General features: G+C 47.5%; 1 long non-coding RNA gene across 1 annotated transcript; it reads left to right on the top strand.

Moving 5' to 3' along the window:
• Positions 1 to 4,149: 4,149 nt before the first annotated feature.
• On the top strand, positions 4,150 to 5,483 carry LOC143662505 (uncharacterized). The gene is made up of 3 exons (XR_013165363.1): positions 4,150 to 4,842; positions 4,944 to 5,308; positions 5,383 to 5,483. It is a non-coding gene; the product is annotated as an uncharacterized LOC143662505 (long non-coding RNA).
• The last annotated feature ends 5,433 nt before the right edge of the window (positions 5,484 to 10,916 follow it).

The raw sequence follows: 10,916 nt of genomic DNA on the forward strand, positions 1-10,916 counted from the left end.
TTGGGGGGGAGGGGGGATTCAAAGACTCTTAGGACTCAAACTGTCTTTTGCTTTCCTTGGCCAGGTTGAGGGGTCTTTGAAGAAGCTCCTGTAGTGACAATCATAGCATTTGCCCAGGCAGAGAGTTGGGAGAAACAAAGAAATGCTGAAGGTGACAGTGAAGCAGTAAAATCATCTTAATGTGGAGAGCTAGGGGTGGTTTCCCTTCCCAGTGCCAAGCTGAGGTGGGGTGGACAGTTTTGTTCTCATGACAATGACTTCTACACATCTAGGAAATTTCTTCATATGTGCAGACATTCTACATAATCTTAGAAAATCAATGTATGGATCAAATGAAGGGAAATATTCAGGTTGACCTACAGTAACTCTTACATACCCAGACAGAATGGCTTTTAAAAACCCATATGATATTTGAGATAATTAAGTCATCTTAATGGTAAGACTGTTAATAGTTTTATTTGTATGTTTAAAGACAAAACATGGTAAAAAGATCTAATTTGGTGTTGCAAAGTAAATGAGAACGGTTGTGAAGTGTGACATTAAACAAACCACATGCAATGCTAAACCTCTGAAGGAAAAAGGAAGACTTTGGTCCATCTGGATATTTCCAACTACACAGAAGTGGGATGGAGTGAAAAACAGATCTACATTTTTCACTTTTCATCCCAGTGTTTTTGCATCCCAATGTTTTTTTGCAAAATGTCTTACAAAAGAAAATAAAAATATAATACAAATTACTTAATTCAGATTTAGCTCCAGCTCCAATCAGAAAAATCTGTAGAAAGGTTTAAGTTTGCTATAGAGTAACTAATGATATGGTTCCTTACACATTTTATTTTGCTAAATTTTACAGTGCTTTAGTCAACAAAGAAATTGCCATGCACAGGGAATTAAACACAAAGACCTCAGGCCTGGCATGGCCCCACGTAGCTTCAGATACAAGGTCTATGGCACAACTGCCAACATCTCTGAGAGCTTTTTTAAAATCAACGAGCAGTGCGGGAGGCCTGTGCCCACCCTGGCATCTCACACGATGACGTGGGGCCACTGGAGGGCCCACCTTTGGAAACACTGCCTTCCTGCAGGACACCGCCCCTCGGGCGTCCATCCCTCCTCTGTAAGAGCTAGTGCTGGTGTCATCTGTGCGTGGCCCTGCAGCTTGCCTTGAGTTGCCGTGTCATCCCACAGAGGTTGGTGAGGAGAAGTCATGTCTAGGGCAGATGTTAGGGAGACTCACTGAGCCCCAAGATTGGACTTGAAGGGTTGGGGTGAAAGGACTGAGAATAACCAGGCCGAGTGTCCAAGGGCTTGGGGAAGTGTGGGGGACTTGGGATGGACGTTGGCCTCTGAGGGCCCCCTCTGCCGTGTGTGCAGCTGCCCCACCTCCCGGGCCCATGCGGCCACCGACCCCTGCCACTGGCAGCCCGCAAACCAGACCCCCGGGCCCTGTGGCTCCTCTTCCCAGACCACTGCAGCCCAGGTCCTTACGTGATCCTGGGGACTCCACCGAGCTGGCGGGGGGTGGCGGCCGTCTCCGACCCCATCTCCGCAGTGAAAGGGACAGACGGACAGAAGGGCCTCGGCCTTGGTGGGCTCGGGTTGGGGGGTAGCTTGAGCATCACTCAAAACAAAAGTGCAAGAAGAGGGTTCGGCCGCCACTGGGTGACCAAGAGGAGACGTTCTCCTGGGTCGGTCACGCTGGGCACACAAAGGGGCGTCAGCTGGAAGGAAGCTTCGGGCGGCTGAGGCCATCCGCGCTGCTGGGAAGACACTGACAGGCTGGCTCCCTCTCAGGTCTGCAGGGGCGTCACCCTAAGAAGTGAGGAATAAGAGCACAGAAACACCTGAAGAAACTGTGGGTGGTGGCAGGGGTGGGCAGACGTTCCTGCACCGCCACCAGAACCTGGGCCAAAGGGTTTGGACTCCCTGGGAAGAAAGGGGATGTGTCAGGCGGGGCTCTTCAGAGAGGCAGAGCCAAGGGGATGCAGGTCTGCCTGTGTGTCTGTCCGACTATCATATCTGTCTGCCTGCCAGCCTGCCTACCTATCTGTAGGTGTGTGTATATGTGCACACGTGTGTACATTGAGAGATTTATTTTGAGGACTTGGCCCATGGTGTTGTGAGGCTTGGCAGGTCTGAAATCTGCAGGCTGGAAAATCGGGCAGAGTTTTCTGCTGCGGCCTTAAAGCAGAATTTCTCCTTCTCAGGGAAACAGTGTTTGCACTTAAGGCTTCCAACCACCAGCCGAGGCCCACCCATGCTGTGGCGGGTAATGGCCCTTACTAAAGTCAGCTGCCTGGACAAGTTGACCGCATCCCCAAAGAACAGCGACCCCTGCACCTTGTCTAACTGGGTACGGCCTGGCCAAGGTGAGGCATAAAGCTAACTGTCGCAGGCTGTTTCCCCCGAACTGGGCTCGACAGTGGGGAGTCCAAACCTCACGAAACAAACAGAGCAGGACGTGGTCAGGGCACCGTGGTGGCAGCAGAGGCACACTGGCTGCAGACGCTGCCCTGTGCTCACGGGGACCTGCTCTCGCCGCCTGGTCTCTAGGCCACTGAGAGTCCGTGACATCTCAGGGTCCTTTCTCTAGAGCAGGTGGCTGAGGCCAAGGTCATGGGCAGAGGACGCCTGTACCACATAGGGTCTGCCTTCTACCACGGGGAGTCCCTTAGCTGCAGGCAGGACAGCTGGTGCTCTGTCCTAATGCAGTGGCTCCTGGGGACTGTCCCCAGGCTGCCGTCAGGGGCCAGCGACCTTCAGGCATATGGGACCCACCCCAGTCCAGCCGTCTTCACCTTCAAAGACCCCACTTCCACCTAAGGCACATGCCGAGGTTTCAGGTAGACATGAACTGGGGGATGCTTTTGAGCCCCGTCCCTCCATGCTCCAGTCCCCCCATGCTAGGTGAGGTCAGTGTCCGAAGGTGAGAGAACGCAGAGCAGTGGGTACTGACAGCAGAGGGACGGTCACGGTAGAGGAGAGGGTGGACTGAAGCCACTGGTGGCTTCCCTCCTTCCCGCAAGGAACCCCAATGCTATAATCCTAGAGGCCCCAACCACAAACCAGGGGAGCAGTCAGGGATGAGGGGGTCTGGACCCAAGGTTGCAACCTAGTTCTGTCCAGCCTCCTCTATGGCCTGGTGGTCATTCCTGGGCAACCCCAGAGGTGGGGCCATGGCCTGGTGACTCCCAGTGTCGGGGTGCAGTTCCCAGCCTTGGAGTGGAGCTCCCACCCTTGGGGTAGAGTCTTCTAGCCTCGGGATGCAGCTCCCACCCTCGGGTGCAACCTTCTAGCCTTGGGGTGCAGCTCCCAGACTCAGGGTGCGGCTCCCAGACTCAGGGTGCGGCTCCCAGCTTCGGGGTGCAGCTCCCAGCCTCGAGGTGCGGGCTCCCAGCACCCACTCCAGTCCTACCCATGGAACAGCTGCATGAAGGGCCTTGGGGTGGAAGCAGAAGTGACCTCACAGAGTGTGTGCAACACGCCTGGGAGATGAAACTCATCCCATGTAAAACGGCATCGATGTGACTAAAACAACGAACATTTGCATAGAGATGCTCTTTAAGGAGTGCCTTAAAACGTTCTTAAAACACCCTGCCATTTTGCATTGCACCCCTCAAGGTGTCTCCATGAGGGAGGTTTTGGCAGCCCATTAGTTTCATTTCCATGACCAAAAGTTAAAAGACACAGGAAAAGGTAAATAAAAAGGCTAATAGCCAGAAATAGCATGGAAAGCCATGACCACTAGGCTGTAAATCAACACTACAATTTGTTAGTCATGGGAGCACATAACTACACGACTTCCATAATGTACTCACTTCATCCGTTTAAAAAATGTTTTCTGGCACAAGCAAGAGTATTGTTATTTTTTATTAGGGAAAAATGTCAGTGCTTTATTACTGCTCCAAGTCTGGGGAAGGGGGGATCCGTTTTAAATTCCAGTTTCGTGGAAATCATTAGGTTTTTCTACAAGCCTAAAACAATGGATGCATTCATTTTATTTAATTTTCTTTCCATCCACCTAAATGTCATAAAAACAAATCTGGCATCAATGTTGTTAATTAAGAAAAATGAAAACATAATGAACATTTGCCATTATGACAACTTTAGATTCTGTGAGTTCTGTGTCCTTGTCCCTGGAACCCAACACCCTTCTCTCCAGAACCTTCTCTCCACCCTCAATTTTAGTCTCCTCTTTTCCGACGCCTCTCTCTTCTGCAAGATTCACAACTGCCCCTTCCCATGGCCCCCTTTCTTGGTTCATAGGTTCCTTCTCTCTGGAATCACACTCCCCCCGCGGTTTCCAACAACCTCCCCCCATTCCTGGAGACGTCCATGACCTCTTCCTCCCGCGGTGGAGTCTTCTTCCACCTTCTCTGAAGCCACATGACACGTCCCAGCTGCATCTCCTTTTGCTGGGATCTAAGACACATCTGTTCTCCCATCTTCCACTCAAGCGTTTCTTCATGATCTTTTCAGTGCCTCTGTCCCCATGATAAACATAACCCAGGGGCTCTGTGAGCATTTCCCAGAGAGCTCCTGAGTGCCCAGCGAGAGCCCCATCTACACCCGGAGCATTCTCGTGGAGCGGCCATCAAACCCAACTGTGGCCATTGGAGGCTTCCCCAGGCTGTCCGTGCTTCCCCCAGCGGACACTCTCCCCTTTGCCAGGTCCTCAAAGCCCTATTTCAGACGTCGCGTCCTTCCGGAAGGCTGTCTTCCCACCTGCCCACACCTCACCGAATGTTGACTCTTTCATCACAGAAATCCCACCGTCCTCAGCTTTGGGTCTGCGCGCTCCTTCACTTTGTAACTCTCAAGGCTCCTGTTTGATAGGAGAAGGTATTTAATTACTTGCCTCTAGGGAATCACCCCCTGGGGTGAATACCTGCAGCCCCCAGAGTTTCCTCAGTTCTCCATTTCTCCTTCCCCTTTTAAAATAGGATCGTAAGCTCCCTACAGAGCAACCAAATGCTCCAGGCCTGTAAACTGATGCATTCCTGTCTCACGGCAAGCGAGGGAGGTTAAGCAGACCTGTCTCCAGGCGTCCCTGCTGGACGGGGAGCCGAGGTCCGCCAGCGAGCACGTGTGCCACGCTGAGCCCTTCTCCAGGACGCTGCAAGCTTGCCGAGAAGGATGGTACAGAAACCAACCCACTGAAAAAGAACTGTCATAAAACCCACACCATTGACTTGTAAATGGAATTGAATCTGCAGCAACTACATGATGCCATCAATGAGGAAGGAACCATCACATTCATGTAACAGATGAGATAAGAAATAACTGCATGGCAGCCGGCACCCCAGAGGTATTTTTACTTTATTCTACTCACTGCATTGCTATCTCCAGTTTCTCTAATTTTAGTTATTTTTCTACCCTCAGGTCTGAAGACAAGAGCAGAAAGACATTTTCCCTCCTAACAAATAACCTCATCCAGAAGTCAATAATACAAATACTTAGGTTTCTGGGGTCAGTGCTGGGGCTTTATTAAAACTGATTTTTCAAAGTGTATTTTTGTTGTTACTGCGGCTACAAAAAGGCCCTCCAATGGCACCCTTCCCTGCCTGCCCAGTCCCTGGGGGTGGGTGCTAAGGAGGGGGAGCAGACGGGGAGAGCCCGGTGGGGCTGTGGGCGCCCGGGAGCAAATTGCTCTGGGGCAGAACCTCAGGGGGAAGTTGTCCACCCCACCCCCCACGCCCCCACCCCCGCCGCACCTGTCTCCACGTCCCTGCCCCACCCTCTGCCTGTGGTCTGTGGGCAGTGAACCCCTCAAAGGAGCAGAGGCTTTTCCCTGGGGGGCTGACACGGCCCCCTGGGGCCGGCTTACAGGCAGATGTCACTGGCTCAGAGGGCTCAGCCTTCAGCAGCCAGCAGGACCTCGGCGCAGTGTGGACGGGGAGGGGCTGCGGTCAGCGAGAGGCCCCGACCTCAGGCCCTCGGTCCTGGCCCCCGAGTCTCGCCCAGGTCTGAGCCTGCTTACCTGGGTGTTGCATCAAACTCAACGCAGCAGAGGCACCCACCGGCTTTCCCGCAGCCCACGTCCCCAGTGACCAGCACGTGCAAGACCGCCAGGCTAGAGGGCATTGGGGGAACTGTGTGCCTTGGCCCTGTGGCGTGTCCCAGGCTGGGGGAGTGGACGAGCAGTGGGGACGCTCAGTGGGCGTGGCCGAGCTCAGTGGGCTCAGCAGACTCAGTGGGCCCAGTGGGCATAGGGGGCTCAGCGGGCTCAGCGGACTCAGTGGGCCCAGTGGGCATAGGGGGCTCAGTGGGCTCAGCGGACTCAGTGGGCCCAGCGGGCATAGGGGGATCAGCGGGCTCAGCGGACTCAGTGGGCCCAGCGGGCATAGGGGGATCAGCGGGCTCAGCGGACATAGGAGGCTCAGCGGACTCAGTGGGCCCAGCGGGCATAGGGGGATCAGCTGGCATAGGGCTCAGCGGGCTCAGCGGACACAGCAGACTCAGAGGGCACAGCGGGCATGGCCGGACTCTAATTGGGGCCACAGGCACCTGTCGGCCGGGGCGACTCTCCCCTTTCTGGGTGCCCGCACTGCCCTCCAAGCAAGCAAGGAGGCACAAGAGGGGCGAGTCTGGAGCCTGGGAGGTTGCAGGAAAAACCCAAATGCCTGAGAAACGCCTCATGAGGGAAACGAGAGTCACCACCCCTGCGCGGTGCCACAGAGCCAGGCAGGGACCATAGGTAACACTGAGGGGCTGGCAATGCACTCTCCAGCCAGAGCCTTACAGAACAAAGCAGAAAGCTAAAATGCCCCCAAAATGCAAACACATGCCATGAGAGTGGTCACTCCTTCCCGCCTTCTCATTCTTTTCAAGCTTTTTTTTTTAGCTTAGGTCATGCCTTAATTATATGCGTACTTTGTACCTTTATTTGTCAGGCTTTAAGGATATTTAATTTTCTTTTATGATTTTTCCAAGAAGGTTTCAGAAAAAGAAAGGCATACATACCTTAAGAAAAGTTTGCAAAAATCATTTCTCTTTCTTTCTAATGGCTTTTTTTGCTAAATATAAAGGCAAAACTAGTTTATGATGCAAATTTTTGAAAAATATTAAGAAGAAAATAAAAAGTATCCACAATTCCTACTCCCAGAAATAACCAGAGTTTAATTCAGAAAATGTACTTCATGTCTATCACAGTTGATCTGGAAGAAAAATAGAGCTAAGTATGGTTATAATTTTTATTTTGTTAAGTTGAGGTCTTACTAAATTCCTTATTTTATATTGGATCATTATTTAATGTTATGCTGATTTGAAAGCATGGTTCTAAGAGCTATAAAACCTATTTTAATGAATGCACTTTTGTGTCTTTTCCCATTCTCTATTCTTGCCTATTCAGATTGTTTCTAGTTTTCTCTCATAAATCATACTACACTGACTATCCCTGTATATGAGTCTTTGAACACATTCCTGAAACTTTAAAATAAATTCCTAAGAGGAAAATGATTGAGTCAAAGAGAATGAACATTTTTAGGCAATGTCTCCATATTGCAAATTTACTCTCCTTATCACATATATCAAAAATGTCCATTTCACTACACCCTCTCCAGCATGGAGGATTATTTTTTAAAATCATCAATTGATACACCTATCTTATAGATGAGAAGCACTATTAGATACAAATTGTGGTTGAAGATTTTATTATATATTTATATTCTATTTTATTTACTTTTCAGATTGCATTATTGTCTCTTTTAAAGGGGAGGGGGCTTAATGTTTTTTTCCTACAGATTCGCAAGAGTTCTTGGTGTTATTAAGACTAATAGATATTTTATTGTCATCTATGCTTTATGTGTCCCGGTTTCTAAGTTGTCTTGTAATTTGAATGGTATATTTGTTGATAATTCAGAGATTTTGGATACTATAAATTCTTTTAGAGTAGAATCTATCACTTATTTCTCTTTCGATTTGATCTATTTCATTTATTCTTTGAAAGTTTTCACCACCTCATGGTAATTTATAGATCATCTACAATTTCTTCGCATTTTATGGTGTCACTTTTTTCATGTTTAACTCATTAATCTATTGAAAACTTATTTCAGTGTATAAAGCAATGTGAAACCCTAACTTGATTTTTCATAAAATAGCCAATTTAACAGCACAATTGGTTTGGCAATCTACTATCTCCACATTCAAAATTCCATACCCCAGAGTCTGTTTCTAGGCCATATAATCTATTCTACAGATCTGTTTATATATTTTTGTTCTATTGACAAAGTTCTAATTATTTTAGCCATATAATTATTTCAATATCTGATAGATCAAGTTTTCTGTCTTTTTCTTTTCCATTTTAAAAAAAATTTTTAAAAAACACTATGGCCACTTTGAAAAACAGTTTGTCAGTTTCTTAAAATGTTAGACATTAATTCACCCTATGGCCCGACATCTCCACTCTTCACCTAAGAGAAACAAAAGTGCATGCCCACAGCAAGACCAGCACGTGACTGCTTGTGTCAGAGTTCCTCACAGCTTCCCCACATGGTGAGAGCCCTAAGGTCCACCCAAGTGGAAACAAGATGCAGGCATCACAGAAAGTAGAGTATTATTCGGCAATAGAAAGGAACAGAGTGCTACAACATGGATAAGTGTCAAAGCATTTTGCTATGTAAGCAGAGCCAGACACAAAAGGCCCCGTGTTGTCTGATTTTATTCATGTGACGCCCCAGAACAGGCAAATCCTCAGGGGCGCAGAGTAGGCTAGTGATTGCCAGGTGCTGCGGTGGGAACAGACAGTGACTGAAAATGGGCTTGAAGCTTTCTATGGTGCGTTGGAGAAGTTCTGAACCTAGGTTGTGATGATGGCTGCACAAATCCGCAAATTTACTGAAAATTATTGATCTGTACACCTAAACTAAGAGACTTTATTGGTATATAGATATATATACCATTACTCAATAAACTCAATAAAGGTTTCAAAATAGTTTTTACTCCTTATTCTTTCAGATTATTTTAGCAACATTTGTTGAGTGTCCCCAAAATTTGACCAGCAGTAAACTAAAATGTAACTAAGGAAAATTGTCATATTTACACTTATAATTCATCTCAAAATATGTTATGTGTTTTCATTGCTTAAATTTTCTTTATACAACTAAGTAAAGGCATGTACTTCTTTATTTATGAAATATTTTCTTAAAGTGAGACCATTCATTTTCTTTTGATTAAAATTGTCAATGTTTTTACCATAAATATTTCAAAATTACTACTACCAAAATATTGAAAAGAATTTTTATATTTATTTAACTGTATTCAATTTGCTTTTTAATTTTAAGATTTTTAAAGACTCATTGGTTTTGCAGGTTTATAATGGTAGAGGCTTCAAAAAATTACTGTCTTCTTTCTATTGAAATTTTTCCTTCTTCTGCCCTTGCTAGAACTTCCAGCACAAATTAGAAGAAAAATGTTGATAGCAAATGAAATTGTCTTATTTCTAATTTCAATGGGAACTTAGCCAGTGTTCTACCTCTAAGTATAAGTTGACTTTTGGTTTGTGTTTTGCTTTGTTTTTTAACTTTTGAATTTTTAAATAATTATAGATTCACCGAAAGTTGTAAAAAGGCTGTGGATTCTTTTGCCTGATGTGCTCAATAACCAATTTCTGAGACACCCGGGTTTCAAAGAGAAAAAGAGTTTATTACTAGTCACGTAGTAGGACAGCAGATGGCCTACTGGCCCAAAATCTGGCTCGCTGTACCTTTTGCCCAGTTTTCCCATTTTTGCCCAGTTTTCTTAAATCTATTCTCCATCCCTGTAATTTGTTATTTCAAGAACATTACATAAATAAAATCATATAATATGTGACCTTCTGAGATTGGTTTTTTTCACCCAGCATGAAGCCAGCCAGGCCAGGTCATTGCCCATCTCAGTAATGCCTTCGTCTCATGGCTGAATAGTGGTCCATGAACGGACCTGCTGCCGTCTCTTCAACCGTCCACCTCTCGGAGGACAATTTGGTTGTTTCCAGATTGGGGCTGTTGCAAAAAGCTGCTCTGACAATCATGTGCAGGTTTTTCAGTTAGCATGTGTTTCCATTCTTTGAGATAACATTGGCAGAAAAGGCTTTAACCCTGTTTTAGTTTGAAAAGCTGCCAGAATGCAGAAACAGAATGGCTTTTAAAAAGGGAATTTATTAAGCTGCAAATTTACAGTTCTAACTGTAGAAATTTATAGTTCTAAGGCCATGACAATGTCCAAATTAAGGCATCCAGAGATGATAACTCCAAAGAAAGGGCTGCTGAAGTTCGGGGTTTCTCTCTCAGGTGGGGAGGCACATGGTCACATCTGCTACCTTTCGCTCCTCATTTCAAAAGGCTTCCCTGGGGCAGGTTTCCTCCTGCATCTGTAAAGGGGTGTGGCTGTGTGGGCTCAGAAGGTTTTTCCAAAATGGTTCCCTCTTAAAGGACACAGTAAGCAGCCCCAGTTTGAATGGGTGGAGACACATCTCCATGGAAACCACCTACTCAACAGGTCCCACCCACAATTGGGTGGGTCACATTTCCATGGAAACAATAAAAAAGCTCCCACCCAGCAATATCGAATAAGCATTAAAGAACTTGGCCTTTCTGGGGTCCACAACAGATTCAAACCAGTGCACATGCTTTTGTGAAGATTTGTCAATCACAATCAATTCTGATTCCACCCGCCTCCTTTGGCACTGTTATCGCGGAAGACAGGAAGGTACCCCTCATACTGCCTTGTGTGGGTGAAAGTCAGGTGCCCACCCAGACCCCTTCACATTGGGTGGGAGGGGCTGCATCGGCTGGGAATTCCAGCCCCGTCCGACCCGTGCTGTGCCACCCTGCTGCTGCTCTCCAGTGGCTCCCCTGATGTCTGGGGAACTGGCCCCCGCCCCAGTGGGGAGGGGTGGGGTGGGGCCAGGAGATGAGCCCCTTGGGCCCCACCACTCA

This window comes from Tamandua tetradactyla, chromosome 18, assembly GCF_023851605.1.
Source record: "Tamandua tetradactyla isolate mTamTet1 chromosome 18, mTamTet1.pri, whole genome shotgun sequence".
NCBI lineage: Eukaryota > Metazoa > Chordata > Mammalia > Pilosa > Myrmecophagidae > Tamandua > Tamandua tetradactyla.